Source organism: Suncus etruscus, chromosome 16 (assembly GCF_024139225.1).
Source record: "Suncus etruscus isolate mSunEtr1 chromosome 16, mSunEtr1.pri.cur, whole genome shotgun sequence".
NCBI lineage: Eukaryota > Metazoa > Chordata > Mammalia > Eulipotyphla > Soricidae > Suncus > Suncus etruscus.
In genome coordinates this window covers 59,653,574-59,672,347 of record NC_064863.1, presented here as the reverse complement: position 1 = coordinate 59,672,347, position 18,774 = coordinate 59,653,574, and the positions used below count along the sequence as shown (strand labels likewise).

The window sequence follows — 18,774 nt, the reverse complement described above, 5'->3', positions numbered from 1 at the left end:
TGAATTTCGCAAATGATACTAGATGGTAAAACATTTCACATGTGTGTGCTCTCTGTATGCTACTGTAGAAGTATCTGTGCATAGTCAACACTTCTGTAAACTTGAACTCAAGCTACAATAATTGAACTTAAAAATGTTTCAGGACTGAAGTGTGTGTGGGTGAGAAATTTTAAGAGCTGGAGATACTAGTTTGGGTTGAGATAAGAGTGTGACAACTGTGTAACTACTTTTGTAATTAACTATATAAATAGTATTGTCTTAAAATTTTGTTGAAAATATATGTTTGAATTAATGTTTATAAAAATTTGTATTTAAAAATATATATACATATTTTTTGGTTTTTGGGCCACACCCGGCATTGCTCAGGGATTACTCCTGGCTGTCTGCTCAGAAATAGCTTCTGGCAGGCACAAGGGACCATATGGGACACCGGGATTCTAACCAACCACCTTTGGTCCTGGATCGGCTGCTTGTAAGACAAATGCCGCTGTGCTATATCCGGGCCCTATATGAAAATATTTTATAGGTTTAATCCTGTTTTCTTTGAGACAATATTTTCCATAGGATTTCAGGATTCTAGTACAGTGAAGCAAGATTAATAATAGGTCTTTATATTTTAAAAAGCTATAATTATGACAGAAATAACATGAATTTAAACTTTTGGTTATTAGCTACAAATCTTTGTTTTTTGGGTGGCAGTTTTCAATTGGTGCTCAAGTGACAAGTGGACTTCCTGTTTAATTTTTGCCCGTTTATTTTTATGCCAATTTATTTTTTGGTTAATGTACATATATTCCTTTGAAAACTCCTGGAGAAAGTCATCTTAATATAAAGAAATGGAGTTTTATGTGTCCCAAAATGGAATCCTTATCTGTGATAATATATTAATATTTAAGCTTTTTGAAATGATCAACTATTAGGTTTAGAAATAGGTTTATATTTAAATATCAATATATTTCTATTCATTATGTGATATACTATGACTAATTTGACAAATCTAAACCATAAAAAAGCAAAAATGAAGGTACTTCTCAAGCCATTTGATGGTTGTGGTATATGTGCAACTTTGAATACAATTATTATTTTGCTCCTGTAACCTTTATGTTTATTTCATAAATCCAATGTTTATACTATGGAGTATGAAAGAATTAAGATGTTGTGATGTTGCTGTCAGTGAAAGAAATGAAACTAAGACATCTGTGATTAGTTGCAAAATAGTTTGTAATTTTAAGCTACTACAGGATGGCAAACCTAAAGAGACATTTCTACATTTTTTTTTTGTATCTTTTTACAAAGGTAAGGTTGAGAGAAGGAAATCAGCATTCAGTTTTTCAGAATCTGTGAAGAGAAAGTAAACAAAACATAATTATTCATTATTTTGTATCCATTAATTAATATTCCTTTACCCAATGTTTAAATGAATTTGATGCTTGGTACAACAGATGTGAGTTTAAAGGCTGCTGAACCACTTGCAGTTTGTGATGTTTGGAGTGTCATTCATGGAGTCATGGTCCGAATTTCTTGGTCTTTCAAAAAGAGATGATGATATTTGCTTTAAGGATTACAGTGAATAATATTCCATACTGAATATTTAGTGTAACCATGTTATCAGTCCTACAATAATTGTGATGATTTAATTTGTGTTTATATCTAGGAGGGCTACTATAATTATGCTAGTATTGTAGTATTTTTTTCTGTTTTTAATCTGTATCTGGGTGCTCATGATTTTCTCTGGCTTAGCACTCAGGGATCACTTTTGGCAGAGATTTAGAGTCCATATGTGGTATGGTGGACTGAAGCCCAGGTTGCCTTCAGGTAAGGTAAGAACCCTTCCCCAGGGAGTATCTGCTTCTCCCCTAGAATTCCTTAACATTTCTATTTAAGTTTTTGTTGTATTCGATATATATATATGTTAGACAATTATTCATTGCAATGTTTTTTCTCTCATTGTAATTTCTGTTTCAAGGTTAGTTATCGCATTGATAACTTCATCATCCTGGTCCTCTTTACAGGCTATGTGGTAGTTCTTGCCCCAAAATGGTAGCATTCATTTTCTGTTAAGTAAATACCCATTGGGAGTTAATGCCCTATGAAATACTAACTCACCTATTAGATTAAAAATTTTAATTTAAAAGTGAATATTTTAGGAAAGTAAAACAAAGTTCCACATTACAATCCGAGGTCAAACTATTTACATATCTGGTGAATATTTTCTTACTTTTATAGAATCACCTAGCTTGGTCTTATAATCGTAAACCATTATCTCCAGGTTTGAGTCTATCAAGTCTCTCAGTTCAGTTCTTATAGAGAAGGAGTAGTTAATCTGAATTGAATTATAATCGGTGTTCTTTCTTATTTGCTCCCCTAAGCTTTACCTTTGATGTGGGAAACACACATGCCTGTGCATGCACACACACACACACACACACACTCTCTCTCTCTCTCTCTCTCTCTCTCTCTCTCACACACACACACACACACACTCACTCACTCTAAATTACTTGGTTTTATTCAGACACATCATAGTCACTCGTTGTGAGTAATGTATTTACCTTGATTTTCATGTTGACATTTGCAATCTTAGTAGAATTTACTGAGCCTGAGTCTGTTGAGCTGCAGGTGTAGAGGCAGCGGTGGTAGCTTCAGGAGTTGGGGTGGTATCAGCAGGGGCAGCGCTGGTCTCAGCTGCTGTGCCTGCGCTTGTGGCATTTGCAGGGGCAGCGGTGGTTTCAGTCGCTGTGCCTGCGCTTGTGGCATTTGCAGGCGCAGTGGTATCTTCACTGTTTGTAGCTACAGTTGTAGTAGTAGTAGCAGAGGTGGTAGTCGCGGTAGGTGTAGTTGCACACTTATTTTCATGGGCAGCTGAATGGGACTCTTTAGGCTTAGAATTTTGCCCATGAGCCAAGAAACGATTCACTACTGCAGAAACTAATTTGTGGTTCCAAGGACGATTAATTCTCAACTTAGAGAGAGAATACAAAACAATTATTTTTAGACAGATGCGACATAACAACTTCACATTTTCTGACAGTGTTTTCCATAACAGACATTGTATTGATGGTCAAATAATTTTTGAAAAGGTGGATAAAGACATCCTTTTTGACTATAGGATTATCAAAAAGCTCCATATATGGGGCCATGAATTTGAGCATGTCTAGTGGATTTGCTAAATTTCAGCATGATATATATATATATATATATGTATATATTTACTATAGTGTCATAAATTATGGTATTTTATACATAAAATTTTTAGACATGCTTTTCTAATTTTCGTTCAGGTAAAGATTCTCATTGATTTTACTCTAATGCATAAATATAATTAATTAAAGGATATTATACGATTTTTATTTTATTCTCTTTTCTGGAACCTCACATACAGTACATGAATCTAAGGCACTGATGTATTTGCACTAATCGTGAATATTAAAATTGTTGTCCTTGAGAAATCTGTACTGCTACCTCAGGAGAGCCTCATTTCTGAAAAGTCATGGTCATTTTTAAATTTAATTAGAACTATTTGCAGGACTTTGAATATGCCTTTCCTAAGGAGTCCTGAGGTCTCCCAGTTAGACAAAGGTCTTCCACCTTGTCTTTAATGATGGAAGATCATCCTTGGAATCTTAAGTATGGTATTTTTCTGTTTATTTCTGGATATAGCATCAGTCCTCATTGTGAATAATTTATTTTTTGTGGGGGTGGGGGTGGTTGCAACCACACTTGTGGCATTGCATGGGCTTACTCCTGGCTCTGTGTTCTTGTCAGGCTTGGAGTGCCTTATGGAGTTCTGGAATTGAAACCATGTCAGCTACATACAAAAGAAGTGTACTACTCATCCTACTATGTTCTGGGCTTCTGAGAGTAAATAATTAGGAAATGCGAATACATTCTAAGAAATAATCAGATACCTTATTCTAAGAGAGAAAGAGGAATATGTTTCAAAGTCTTCCTAAGATAGCAAGAGTAGTACGTTCTAACTTTTATGTTTTGTCTGTTTAAAACAATTGGGTAATTGAACTGAGACACAACTTTAGCCATTAGTAAAAGATAACTTCTATTTTTAAGGTTGTGCCAAATCTCCTTAGTGAATTTCAGTGGACATGCTAATAAGGCAAGGGTAAGTACAATGGGAGAAGACAATGTGACTAGATATCATATATTATCATTTTATTCCCAAGTGGAGGTGATGAGAATCAGAAATGGCAAAGAGAGTTGGATTTTTATTTTTAAAAAGTCTTTCCAGAAATATTTTGTTTTATAGAAAATCATAGACTTCAAGAATAAAAAGGTAATACTTATTTATTGGGTGTCAATTATAAGAAATGTTTCTTATTGAATAATCATCCTTGTGAGTAGTTAAAGACATGTACTTGAACACAAAATATGCCTAGATATTTTAACACTAAATACTGGATAAACTTAATTTTCACTTTTCAAGTTTTCTACTTCAACATCCATTGAGACAGTCATTATAACAGTAAATATGTATATATATTATAATAGTAAACATATAATATATAATATATAAATATATAAATATATAACAGTAAATGTTGAGTAGTTCCATAAGGTTTTTAAACTTAATATTGCATGAACTCTGACTATATAGCATGTTATTAGGTCAGAATTACATTCATGTTTTTTCTAATCCACAAACTAGACATAAATGAATTAAATTAAGAGAATACAGATGAAATTGAGGATTTAACTTACGTGTTTTCCTTTCCAATGTGCACTAGCTGACTAAAACAAGAATACAAATCTGAATTAAAAATTTAGAGTAGAATATATATTGCATCTTAAGCATGTCTACTATAAATTATTTATAAAGATAAAATATTGTATTAAGGTGAATGGAGTGATGCATAATTTTAGAAGTTTGGGAATCATTGTTATCCAGGAGGATATTTGGAATTCAATCTTGGGGTTAGAATAACTACTTGATTTTGGATACATGTAACCAGAAACATCCCTGTTCCTCCATGTTCTACCTTTGCTAATTCATTTTCAGTTTCAAAAACTGCTGATTTTTATTTTTTGGGCCATACCCACTCAGTGCTGCTCAATGACTAAATGATAACCTAGAATCCTACCGCAGATGTAGAATCAAAATTTATAATTAAAATTATAACATGACAAGTGCCTCCTTATACATCATAAGAATTCTAGAGAGTACACTTTGCAGGAAAGTAACTTACAGGTTTCAATCTAAGATAAAGTAATGATCAGGGGGGAAATAAGGTATGATTTAAAGCAAACATAAAATTAAATCTAGGTCAATATACTATGGAACTAAGTGAACATAAAGTGATGACATAAATCTATACTTTATGATTAGAAACTAAATGGTAACACAAATAGGAATAATGGATTCAATATTTACCGAGAAGCAGGCTGTGAAAGTAAGGAGGACTGCAATCAAAATTAGTGCCTTCATCCTGGGCCCTTTTAGAATTAGCAACAAAGAAATGCTTCATTAGTAATAGAAGAAAAGAAATACCATTTTGGCTTTGATAATATTGAGTCAAAGGAAACAAATTCATACAGTTTGTGCATGACTATGGCATATATTGTACCATGTGTAATACCATGTATATTAGAAACTTAATTTATATATAAATTGAACCAAGTGATACGACCAAATAGGTTAAAGAAAATTAATTCCCATAGCAATGCAAAAGGTTTCAAGCAATTCAAGTTAATAGCTTTGTGTGCTGAACAAGAAAACATTCTCTTTACATTTTGATTTTGAGTATGCCAATGAAAATACTTTATTGTTTGTAAATTATTCAGATGATGACCATTTAGGTAAGCACAAGGTCTATTACTGAAAAATACTTTCCATTTTGTAGGAACAAACTAGTCTAGACTCATTTCTAGAAAGAGTTATTTTCAAACTATTTGGGATGCCTGAAAACAAGAACTTAACATACAATTTCTTTTATTAACATTTTATTAATGAAATGTTGAGGACCGATAGCCTACTAACTAGTTAAGGATCTTTTTAAATTATCCCATTTATTTTGTAATGTGTCATTTATTAGAAATCTGCAAAAATAGAGTTTCAGATCTTGTAATAATTACACTAGTTAGAGAAAAGATGCAATCAAAAGCTAAGAAAATTTGTTGAAATTCTTAAAGTTTGAAAATGGTACCTTAATAAGAGACCTTCTTTCTGCTGGTTAGATATGCCAACCTGCGTTTAGCTCTTGCTCTCTGGAATCTCAGTGAGAGTTTAACTTATTCTTGTTATATAAAAGATTTTTTCCATATTATCCTGTTTTTCTAGATTGTTCATATTGCTAAACAAAATATTATTGTTGTTATTTAGCATTTTCTTTGGGGATAATCCTCACTGTTTCCTGGAGTTATAAAGTCGTGTTATGATTGCTGAATGTTGCCTTTTGTCCTTTTTATTTTTTTGGAGTCATCATGGCTAATTATCTTTGCATTAGACAAAGTGAAAATCTATACTTTTTTTTTTTTTTTTTTTTTTGGTTTTTGGTTTTTGGGCCACACCCGGTGACGCTCAGGGGTTACTCCTGGCTATGCGCTCAGAAGTCGCTCCTGGCTTCTTGGGGGACCATATGGGACGCCGGGGGATCGAACCACGGTCCGTCCTAGGTTAGCGCAGGCAAGGCAGGCACCTTACCTCCAGCAAATCTATACTTTAAAGAGAACATATTGAATCAGCTACTTTCGTTCTTTCCTTCACTTCAGATGTTTTTTTTAAAAAACATAACATTTTGCTAACAAATGCGTAATTATTGATACTTGAGCATAAACCCTAGCCAGATAAGCAATTTCATAATAATGACTCAATGATATTTACAGTATTGGCATGCTACTATGGGCTAATGTGGACTCTGAATTGGCAGAACACATTTATGATGTTGACTTCTTCTGTACTCATCTTTATCTTCCAGCACTAGGGAGCTTTGTTTCCAATGTTAATTTATAAAAATAATAAAGTTCGTTGAACTGAGCTATAGTCAAGAAAGCCATCTTGCAGCTGTCTTTTCTTGCTTTGCAAATAGAAGAAAGCGAGATGACAAATAAAGCACTTTGAAACTCTTGATTGTTTAATGAATATGAGTTATTTAAAATTTAATGAACTATTCTCTATAGTAGTTTTTTACACAAAGGACACACAAGTTTCTGATCAACACAAATATGATTAACTTTTAATTAATCAAATTTGTGATGCTTTAATTTCCTTCAATTATGTTTTTATAATAATGGGTTATCTAGATATTAATTTCCTAAGAAAAAAAGCAGAAAGACACCCCTCTGCCTTATTTTTTATTCTTAAGTTTCACATGTGAACTTCTATCTAATCTAAATTATAATATTAAATACTCTAGAGATAACATAACTTATGATACATTTTTAACTTTAACTATGATTTTTTATTTAAACATCTTGATTACATATACGATTGTGATTAGGTTTCAGTCATGTAAAGAACACCCCCTTCACTAGTGCAACATTCCCACCACCAATGCCCCAAATCTCCTTCTATCTCATCCACCCCCACCTGTAATCTATACAGACTTTCCAGTTTTCTCATTCATTCACATGATTATCGTAGTACTCTGTGTATTTCTTTCTTTTTTTTTTTTTTTTGAGAGAGACACTTAAAAATATGGAACGCTTCACGAATTTGCGTGTCATCCTTGCGCAGGGGCCATGCTAATCTTCTCTGTATCGTTCCAATTTTAGTATATGTGCTGCCGAAGCGAGCACAGTACTCTGTGTATTTCTATTACTGCACTCACCATTCTTTGTGGTGAGCTTCATGAAGTGTGCTGAAAGTTCCAGCCCTCCTCTCATTGTCTCTGAGGATTGTTGCAAAAATGACCTTTTTTTCTTAAAACCCATAGATGAGTGAGACTATTCTGCATCTCTCTCTCTCTCCCCCTCCGAATTATTTCACTCAGCATGATAGATTCCATGTAGATCCGTGTATAGGAAAATTTCATGACTTCATCTCTCCTGATGGCTGCATAATATTCCATTGTGTATATTTAAGCATGATTTTATTCACCCATGTATATTTTGTGATTTTAAGGGAAAAACCAGTGGAACACTAGTCCAGCGAGCAAATCTTGGTCACATAGTATAACCTATTTAATGTCTATTTGTCTACTTTAAGAAAATGTTGGTATTTTTTTATGAAGTAGTCTTGTTTTGAATTGCCAAGATCAAGAAATCATAGTACTCTAAATCTTGATGCAAAATAGCCAATATGACAGAAATCTAATATCTATGTATGTTTATATGATATTTTAGTGATAATTGAAATAGAAAGAATCATCCAATTAAAATGTCAGGCCTGTTTATATATTACATAATATAATAACATTGTTATGCCCCTGAAAACATTTTTCTATTTTTTAAGTATCAAAAAAGAATATGGGCTCATTTTTAGAAAGAGTACTTTACAAGCTGTTTGGATGGCTTAAAGATAAACTTTTAATTTATCATCATGAATTTTTACTGCTATTGACATTTTATTAAAAGTAATAAACTACATAGATCAGTGAACTAGTTAAAGCATTTTTTTTTCTACATCTCAAAATTACTTTGTAGTGCACAATTAGAATACTCTAGAAAATGAGCTTCTGCATTACTTAGATACTATTCATAATCAAAGACTAAAAAATATTTGTTAAAATATTTGAAATAAATAAGCTATCTTATTAAAATATTCTCTTTCTGCTAGCTAGACATTTCAGCCTTGCCTCAGATCTTGATGCCTAAAAACTCAGAGAGGTATTTTCAATTATTTTTGACTCATAAAGCATTAATCTTCATTGCTTTAACTTTCTATTTCATATTGCTAAGCTAAATATTATTGTTGTTATTTAGCATTTGCTTCTGAGATAATCCTCTCTGCTTCCTGAAGCAAATGAAAAAGTGCGTTGATCTTCAAATGTTGTTGACATTGTCCTTTTTATTATTTTTAGAAGTGTCATGGCTCAGTATTCATTCCATTTGAAAAAGTGAAGGTGTGGGATTATTTTCTGTACTTTGAATATAATACTTGAAGTTAATATATTTTCTCTACTTCAGATGTTTTCTTAAACAACAAAACATTTTACTAACAAAGCAACAGTTATTGATATTTGACCATAAATCCTAAGCCAAATGACTACTCAACAATCAACAAAGACTGCTCTGTATTTACAGGATAGATTTGCCATTGTAGACTAATATAGAGTGTGAGCTGGAAGAACAATTTTCAAGATGGTGGCTTCTTTTGTGCTCATCTTTAGTTTTTAACCTTAAGGGCCTTAATCCTACATGTTAACTCTTGGAGATCATAAAGTTAGCGCAACTTATTAGAGTAGAAGGATGCAGTTTCAAACATGACATTATTTTCTTGCTTCTTGGAAAGATATAAAAGATAAGAAAACAATGATTAATGAAGCAATTTGAAATCCATGAACTGCTGTTAACCATGAGCCTAGAATGAAGTGTTTAATTAAATTGCAAAATAATTTGTTCTACAGTAATGGTATTAGGAGGTACATGCAAGTTACATATTAATAGAAAACCTGACCACAAATTTACTAGTTGCTTTAAATTATGTATTTTATAATTTTTTATCATTAGAGTTAAGAAAAATTATCTAGATTTTATAGATATAATAACTACCTTAGTCAAAATGTGATGCCTTTCTTTAGGTATTTACATGCATATATATGATTAACATTTTCTATTAGTGATTATTAAGAAAGCACAAATTTCTTAGGTAAATATAGCACAAAGAAAATCTCTTTAATCAATGGTATTGATAAAATAGGACAACCGTATGCAAAATAATGAAATGAGAACTGTATCTTATTCCATTCACAAATGTAAACTTAAACTGAACAAAAGATCTTCAAATTAGACCAGAACCTATTAAATCTATTGAAGAAAACATTGCAGAACATTTCAGGTAACTGGCCATAGGAAATTTTCAATAAGATAATTATATTGACAGACAATAACAATATGAATAACCAATGGGACAGCATCAAATCAAAAAGCTTAATGTAGGACCGGAGAGCTAGCACAGCGGCATTTGCCTTGCAAGCAGCCAATCCAGGACCTAAGGTGATTATTTTGAATCCTGGTGTCCCAGATGGTCCCTGTGCCTGCCAGGAGCTATTCCTGAGCAGATAGCCTGGAGTAACCCCTGAGCACCTACATGTGTGGCCCAAAAACCAAAAACCAAAAAAAACCTTAATGTACAGAACCATGGAACACAGGAAATATGCTGGGTATGCATGTTTTGGTACTTGTGTTACTGCCAGGCACTGACAGCAAATTTTCAGATAGCTGTTTAGGTCTGCTTGGCTGTACAGATACTTTGAGACACGAGTGACAATGATTCATCATAATTCTTCATTTGGATTCTGTGTCTTAGACAGTTTGACACCAGTCACTCTTAGGTACCAGCAACTGTGAACCCTGGGACGTATCCTAGAGATGGCAGATCTTGGTGCTGTAACTGTTGCAGTTCACTTAGAACCCACGTTTTCTGCAGTTATCTCATTTTGGGACACTAGTGACAACGATTCACCATGATTCTTCATTTAGATTCTGTGTCTTAGACAGTTTGACACCAGTCACTCTTAGGTACCAGCAACTGTGAACCCTGGGACAGATCCGAGAGATGGTAGATCTTGGTGCTGTAACTGCTGCAGTTCACTTAGGACCAATGCTTTCTGCATTTATCTCATTTGGTACCTATTGAGAGCCAAACTCTAAAATTCGTGAGTGTATGTTCCTTAAAGTTTATGCAGGCTTGCAGGACATAAGACCTTCATCCCTAGTCCACAAAGTAGCACCAGCTTTGTGCTTTCTTGACTTTTACTTTCTTCTTTTTCAGGACTATGTGGTTCTCCTTAGCTGTTTCTCAGTTATTTGACACCACACATTTGTTATACCCCACTCAGGAAGGGCACACATCAAAAAATGTTGCACTCCTGAAAAAGTATTATTTGCCAAAAAGGTCCGCTTAGAGCAGTCAAATCAGTTGACCCTTTGCGTGGATTGTTTGGCCATAATTCTAAAACGTGGTTGTAACTATCTCTCTCTTTATTTTTGACCATTATTAGAAATCAGGCCTTAGTAATTCTTTCTAACAAAGAAGCACAGTATAAATCCAGCCGAAAGTCTCCCACTGAACAGCTCTCTGTAATATTGGCTACTTTGGGGTCAAGATCAAGTTTTTTTCCCAAAACTTAGCTCATAGTAAAGCAATTTTCAGTTTTCCCCAAAAACTCTAAAAAATTTCTCTCTCTTCCCACTTCACTGAAAATTACCTGGTTTCTCCTACTTACCCAAAACAAAGCTAACCTAAAACAAAACTTCTTTTCACCTTCAGTATCGGTTCTTTAATATGCAAATTTTAGCCATGGCCTTTCATTCTGTTTCCCTAACCATCTCCCACTTTCTTTGATGTCAAAAATTACACCCCGCATTCCAAAGCTCAACCTTTAAAAGTTACCCAGCTCAAAAATAAATTTGTCTTTGTCTTTTTTTTTTTTTTTTTTGGTTTTTGGGCCACACCCGGTAACGCTCAGGGGTTACTCCTGGCTATGCGCTCAGAAGTTGCTCCTGGCTTGGGGGACCATATGGGACACCGGGGGATCGAACCGCGGTCAGTCCAAGGCTAGCGCTGGCAAGGCAGGCACCTTACCTTTAGCGCCACCGCCCGGCCCCAATCTTTCTAGACGCAAGTCCCCATGCATTCTGTGTGGTCTCATTCATTTCATATTTCATAATTCATTATTCCATATTCGCCTCTTCATGCTACCGCTTGACTTCCAGTTGGAAAATGAACTCACTAAGGTTATGCTTAGGAACTTTTTATCTCATCAAGATAAAACAGTCCGCAGAACACATTTGTGACTACCTGTGTGACTCCTATAAGTTTGTAAGAATTTGTGTTCCCTGAAGGAAATAACTATCTCCTTTCTCTGCTTGCCTATTGTCGTTAGGGATATTTTGTATGGAATATTGATCATTCACTCTTTACATTTGTTTAGTGGTGATTGCCTTGTTTTATATTCGCCATTTGAAATTTTGAAGACTAAATATGTAATTATATATATTAGCATTCTTTCATGTTCTGTTGGAGATCTAGGTATGCTTTTGAATATTGGAATGAAATAATTGATAGACTAAAAATAGACTTTTACGTGAGATGATTGATATATGTATACAATCTTTCTATTGAACTCTCAGGAGAGAATAAATTTGCAAATAAAGAAATCGTGTTTGGAATTCCCAAAAAAAGGAGAAGATATACTTCTGTATGAATCTCTTCTGTGTTTTTTTAAACCTGGCCTGTCATATTTGTTGATTTGTATGTAAATTCAATTTGCATTGCTTTATTGTACCTTTTACTTGGCTGTTCATTAGCAGAAGCACATTATGTTTCTGTATTACTTTTGTGTTGTTGTTATATAATATCTTAGCTATGCACTATAGTTTATTTAAAATTCAGGCAACTTAAAATTATAAAAATATTTTCTTTAATGGTATGTGTGACTTCAGATGCATTTTAAAATTTTTTTTTATTTTTAATTATGAGAACAAAGATGCAAAGAAAGAGGACAAGGTAAAGTTATAGTGGAAGGACAATCACCCATAACATAATTCTCAGAAGAAGTCCCCTTGCTGTTATCTTAACTTTGAACTTTCAGCCAAAGAACATGAAGACAAACAAAATGGAAATCATGTAAAATTACTTTATCCCTCAAGTCCCCAGATTGTAACACATTATAATATTTCTTAACAGCACACAAGGCAATCTAAAGCCATAAAACTTATGTAACTTCTTAAACATTAGAGGCATAGTATTTTTTACATTTCCCTGTACATGCATATTAGCTTAAGTTAACCTCAAATTTTAAGTGGTTTTTTTTTAAAGGATTAGAGTCAAAGGAGCACAGTAAAAACGGTGTTAGAGTGGCAATTGTTGTTTGCATAGGCCCACCAAAATATGAGAGGCATGGAAAGGAATAACCTTGGCCTAAATACAAAGAGACCCTACCCCTGAAGTTTCCTGGCATAAGAACAATTCTAGGCTCCAGGAAAGTTAGATCGTCCAATCCAAGATTGTCTGTACTGCCAACACACTTTTCATACAGTCTCTGTTGTTGGTATCCTGTTTCTGTATTAAAGACCCTGGAATCTTCACATCCTACATAGAAGTCAGGATGTGGAGCGTTCTCTCGTTTCACCTCACCATTAAAGGGCAATGCAGGAAGCCCTGTCCTGTAAGCAGATCATTGTTGTTAAGTATTCTTAGTGTTAAGGGAAGTCTCTTTTGAGCAGGTCGATGTCTGAGCAGTGGTAGGGTCTTCCGTGGTAGAGGATTGCTTCTAGGTGATGTTATAGACAAACCTGGATGTTTCGTGGATGTCTTCTCTAGATCAGGGGTGAATGAAGAATGACCATTCTTCTGAGGCCTTTGCCAGGTTATTACATCAATGTTCAGGGTGTAAGGTCCCTACAAGATTTGTGTATTCCAATCCCTATTAGATAAGATCTTATTTGTATGTATAGTATTATCTCATTTTAATGTGCCTATGCAAAAAAGGAGCAATGCCACATGGTGTTATTGGTGCATATGGGGGCCATAAGAACAAGTCCAATAATCCCCATGACATGGTCTAATCATAAGCATTATACTGGGGGAGTCTTTCACCAAAATTCCTTTTTGAACAGCTCATAAAGAGAAGATAAAAAGTGGTTAGAATCGTCACTGTATAAGAGAGTATTTAGTAAGACTATAGTTGTCAGGGAAAAACACAAAATATTCTAAAGACATATCTGTCCATTTTATGTCTTTTGAAACAGTTCGGGTTTGTTTCAATCAATGCATGGCTTTGGTCTGTGATTAGGATTGTGCAATACTGAAGTTAAAATGAGTAATGTGGGTTAGTGATGTTTGGTGGGGTGAGAGAGTTAAGGAGTAAAAATGAGCTTTGAAGGGGTGTGGGAAAGGGCAGAATACAAAATGGACATTTTGGATACTCAAAACATAACATAAAGATAAGGAATACTCTTAATATATGCAGTTTTCCATATGCAGAGTGGTCAGAAATTGCCAGTGACAAACTTAGCGCAACCGAGCAAATCTCAGCACACCCCAACTTAGGACCAACCTTGTTTGGCCGCCTGGGCTGCCATCCCAGAAGGCCTGGAGGGGGGGAGAAGGCCTTCCACATGGGGTCTCCCCCGACCCCATGCCGGCTAGAGCTATCCTCCAGCTGAAGAGAGGATCGAGAGAGCTTCAGATGCATTTTTAAAGGCAAGGTTACAATTTACATTTATTTTCCTGAGCACAATGTCTATCACAATAGAAACAGTGAAAGAATTAAGATGATATAATGGTCCTGTTAATGTACACACAGAGAAATTATAACAACACATGTGACCAGTTGCAAAATAGTTTTTCTTTGGAAGCTTTTACAGGATAATAAACCTAAATTAGAAACACTTCAAATCATCATTGTGAGTAGTAAAAGACATGTACATTGAACATAAAAAATGCCTAAATATAACACTAAAATCTAAAAAAATCTTAATTTTCACTTTTTGAGTTTTCTACTTCCAACATACACTGAGACAGGCATCATAAGAACCACAGTAAATCTTAATTAGTTCCATAAGGTTTTTAATCTTGATACTGCATAGACTTTGTCTACGTAGCATGTTATTAGGCCAGAATTACATTCATGTTTTTCCTAATGAACAAACTAGACATGAATGAATTGAATTATGAGAATACAGATGAAATAGAAGATCAAACTTACATATCTTCCTCTCCAATGTGCACTAGCCGACCAAAACAAGAATACAAATCTGAATTAAACATTTAGACTAGAATACATATTGCATCTTAAACATGTCTACTATAAATTATATATAAAGATAAAATATTATTGAAAATAAGAAAAAATATTGTTTAAGGTGAATGGAGTGTTGTCCAATTTTAGAAGTTTGGGAATCATTGTTATCTAGGAGGGTCCTTTTAATTCAATCTTGGGTAAAGAATAACGAGTTGATTTTGTATATATATATAACCAGAAACGTTCCTGTTCCTCCATATTTCATATTTGCTAATTCATTTTCAGTTTCAAAAACTGCTGAGTTTTATTTTTTGAGCCACACCCACTGAGTGGTGCTTAGGGACAACTGGGCTTTGTACTCAAGGATTACTCCTGGTTGAACTTGAAGAACTATATGGAGTGCTGAGGATCAAACTAAGGCCACTGAATTCAAGGAGAGTGCTCTATCTAGGGTTCCATTACCATAGCCCTGGGAATATTGATTTTGTTTCTTTCTTCCTCAATGCTACCATTTCAATGACTAAATGATAACCTAGAATCCTACTGCAAATGTAAAATAAAAATTTATAATTAAAATTATAACATGACAAGTGCCTCCTTATACATCATAAGAATTCTAGAGACTACACTTTGCAGGAAAGTAACTTACAGGTTTCAATCTAAGGTAAAGTAATGATCAGGGGGAAATGAGCTATGATTTAAAGCAAACATAAAATTAAATCTAGGTCAATATAGTTTGGAACTAAGTGAACATAAGTGATGACATAAATCTATACTTTATGATTAGAAACTAAACGGTAACACAAATAAGATAATGGATTCAATATTTACGGAGAAGCAAGCTGTGAAAGTAACGAGGACTGCAATCAAAATTAGTGCCTTCATCCTGGGCCCTTTGAGAATTAGCAAGAAAGAAATGCTTCATTAGTAGTAGAAGAAAAAAAATACCATTTTGGCTTTGATAATATTGAGTCAAAGTAAACACATTCATACAGTTTGTGCATGACTATGGCATATGTTGTACCTTGTGTAATACTAAGTATATTAATAAATTAATTTTTATATAAATTGAATCCAAGAGATATGACTAAATAGGCTAAGAAAATGAATTCCCATAGCAGTGCAAAAAAGTACAAAAAATCCAAGTTAAGTCTTCGTGTTATGATCAGGGGCCGGAGAGATAGCATGGAGGTAAGGCGTTTGCCTTTCATGCAGAAGGTCATCGGTTCAAATCCCGTCACCCCATATGGTCCCCTGTGCCTGCCAGGAGCAATTTCTGAGCCTGGAGCCAGAAATAACCCCTGAGCACTGCCGGGTGTGATCCAAAAACCAAAAAAAAAAAAAAAAGTCTTCGTGTTATGATCAAGAAAATATTCTCTCTACATTTTGATTTTGAGTGTGACAATGGAAATACTTTCTTTTTTTTTTTGTAAATTATCCAAACAGATGATGATAAGCACAAATCTATCACTGAAAACAATTTTCCTTTTTGTAGGTACAAACTAGTGTAGACTCATTTGTAGAAAAAGTTATTTTAAAAGTATTTGGCATGCCTGTAAACAAGAATTTAAAAGATAGTTTTTAATGATATAAATTTTTAATGAAAGTTTTGAAGAGTAATAGCCTAATAACTGGTTAAGGAATTTTTTCTTTTACTCCATTTTATTTGAAATGCACTGTCTATTAGAAATATGAAGAAAATAGAGTTTAAGATCTTGTAGCAATTACACTACTTAGAAACAAGATACAATTAAAAGCTAAAAGAAGTTGTTGAAATTCTTAAAGTTTGAAAAACGGTAGCTTTAGAAGGGATCTTCTTTCTGCTGCTTAGAGCTTTAGCTCTTGCTGCCCGGAACTCAGAGAGAGTTTAAATTATTCTTGCTATATTAAGGGTTTTTTCCACATTATTCTCTTTTTCTAGATTGCTCATATTGCTAACCAAGATATTATTACTGTTATTTAGCATTTTCTTTGGGAATAATCCTCACTGCTTCCTGAAGTTTATAAAGTAGTGTTATGGTTATTGAATGTTTCCATTTGTCCTTTTTATTTTTTGGAGTCATCATGACTAATTTTCTGTGCATTAGAAAAAGTGAAGGTGTATACTTTAAAGATAACATGTTGAGTCAGCTACTTTCCTGCTTTCCTTCACTTCAGACATTCTTTTTTAAAAACATAAAATTTTGCTAACAAATACGTAATTATTGATACTTAACCATAAAACCTAGCCAAAGAGCCATTCATAATAATGACTCCAATGATATTTACAGTATTGGCATGCTACTATGGGCTAATGTGGACTCTGAATTGGCAGCACACATTTATGATGTTGACTTCTGTACTTATCTTTATCTTCCAACACTAGCGTGCTTTGTTTCTAATGTTAATTTATAAAAATAATAATGTTAGTTGAACTGAGCTGTAGTCAAGAAAGTCATCTTGCAGCTTTCTTTTCTTGCTTTGGAAGAGGAAGAAAACTAGATGACAACTGAAGCACTTGGAAACTCTTGATTATGTGTTTAATGAATATGAGTTATTTAAATTTTAATGAATTATTGTCTATAGTAGTTATTTTACACAAAGAACACACACATTTTTGATCAATACAAATATGATTACTTTTAAATTTGGTTTATGGGTTACACCTGGCCACACTCAGGGTTTAATCCAGGCAGTCTCAGGGGACCATATGGGATGCTGGGAATTGAACCACAGTCCTTCTGCATGCAAGGCAAATGCCTTATCTCTATGCTATCTCTCTGGCCTAGATTAACTTTTAATTAATCACATTTGTGATGCTTTACTTTCCTTCAATTATATTTTTATAACGGATTATCAGGCTATTAATGTTCTAAGAAATAGAAGCAGAAAGACCACCCACCTAATATTTTATTCTAACGATAAATATGAGTCACTAGGCAGTGTGTCTGGGTTACCATTTTTAAAAATGGTATATATATATTTTGAGATTAGCTTATTTCAATGCAACAACAAACAGTAAGTCAAAATGAAGACCTATTTCTTTGAGCTTTTATTTATTTTCATATTGCTTTTTGGGTTACATCCTATGCTGTTTAGTGCTTAACTTTTGACTTTATGCTCAAGGATCATTTGTGTCAGTATTAGATTATTACAAGCCCGGAAAGATAGCACAGCGGTGTTTGCCTTGCAAGGAGCCGATCCAGGACCAAAGGTGGTTGGTTCGAATCCCGGTGTCCCATATGGTCCCCCGTGCCTGCCAGGAGCTATTTCTGATCAGACAGCCAGGAGTAACCCTGAGCACCGCCGGGTGTGGCACAAAAACCAAAACAAAAAAACAAAAAACAATACAAGCCAAGGTAAGTACTTTGGAGACCACTTAAGTGCCAGAGATTGAGCCATGTAGGTTACATAAAAAGTAGTCATTAAAACAGCATGGTATTGAAGACAGAAACTAGATCGATGAAAGAGAATATTCTTCCTTCCTTCCTTCATTTCCTTCCTTTTTTCCTTCCTCCCTCCCTTCTTTCCCCCTCCCTCCCTTCCTTCCTTATTTCCTATTTTCCTCCCTTCCTCCCTCCCTCCCTGCCTCCCTTTCTTCATTTCTTCATTTTTTCCTTTTCCTCCCTCGCTCTCTTCTTTCCTTTCCATCCTTCCTTCCTTTCTCCCTCCCTTCCTTCCTTCCTTCCTTCCTTCCTTCCTTCCTTCCTTCCTTCCTTCCTTCCTTCCTTCCATCCTTCCTTCCTTCTCCCTTCCTTCCTTCCTTCCTTCCTTCCTTCCTTCCTTCCTTCCTTCCTTCCTTCCTTCCTTCCTTCCTTCCTTCCTCTCTTCCTTTCTCCTTTTGTTTCTTCCTTCCTTTCCATCCTTCCTACCTTTCCTTCTTTACTTTCCTTCCTTCGTCCCTCCCTCCCTACCTTTCTTCCTTTACATCCTTCCT

At 34.4% G+C, this 18,774-nt stretch overlaps 1 non-coding gene across 1 annotated transcript; it reads right to left on the bottom strand.

Moving 5' to 3' along the window:
- Window positions 1-7,639: 7,639 nt before the first annotated feature.
- On the bottom strand, window positions 7,640-7,746 carry LOC126032880 (U6 spliceosomal RNA). The gene has a single exon (XR_007504041.1). It is a non-coding gene; the product is annotated as a U6 spliceosomal RNA (small nuclear RNA).
- Between the last annotated feature and the right edge of the window lie 11,028 nt (window positions 7,747-18,774).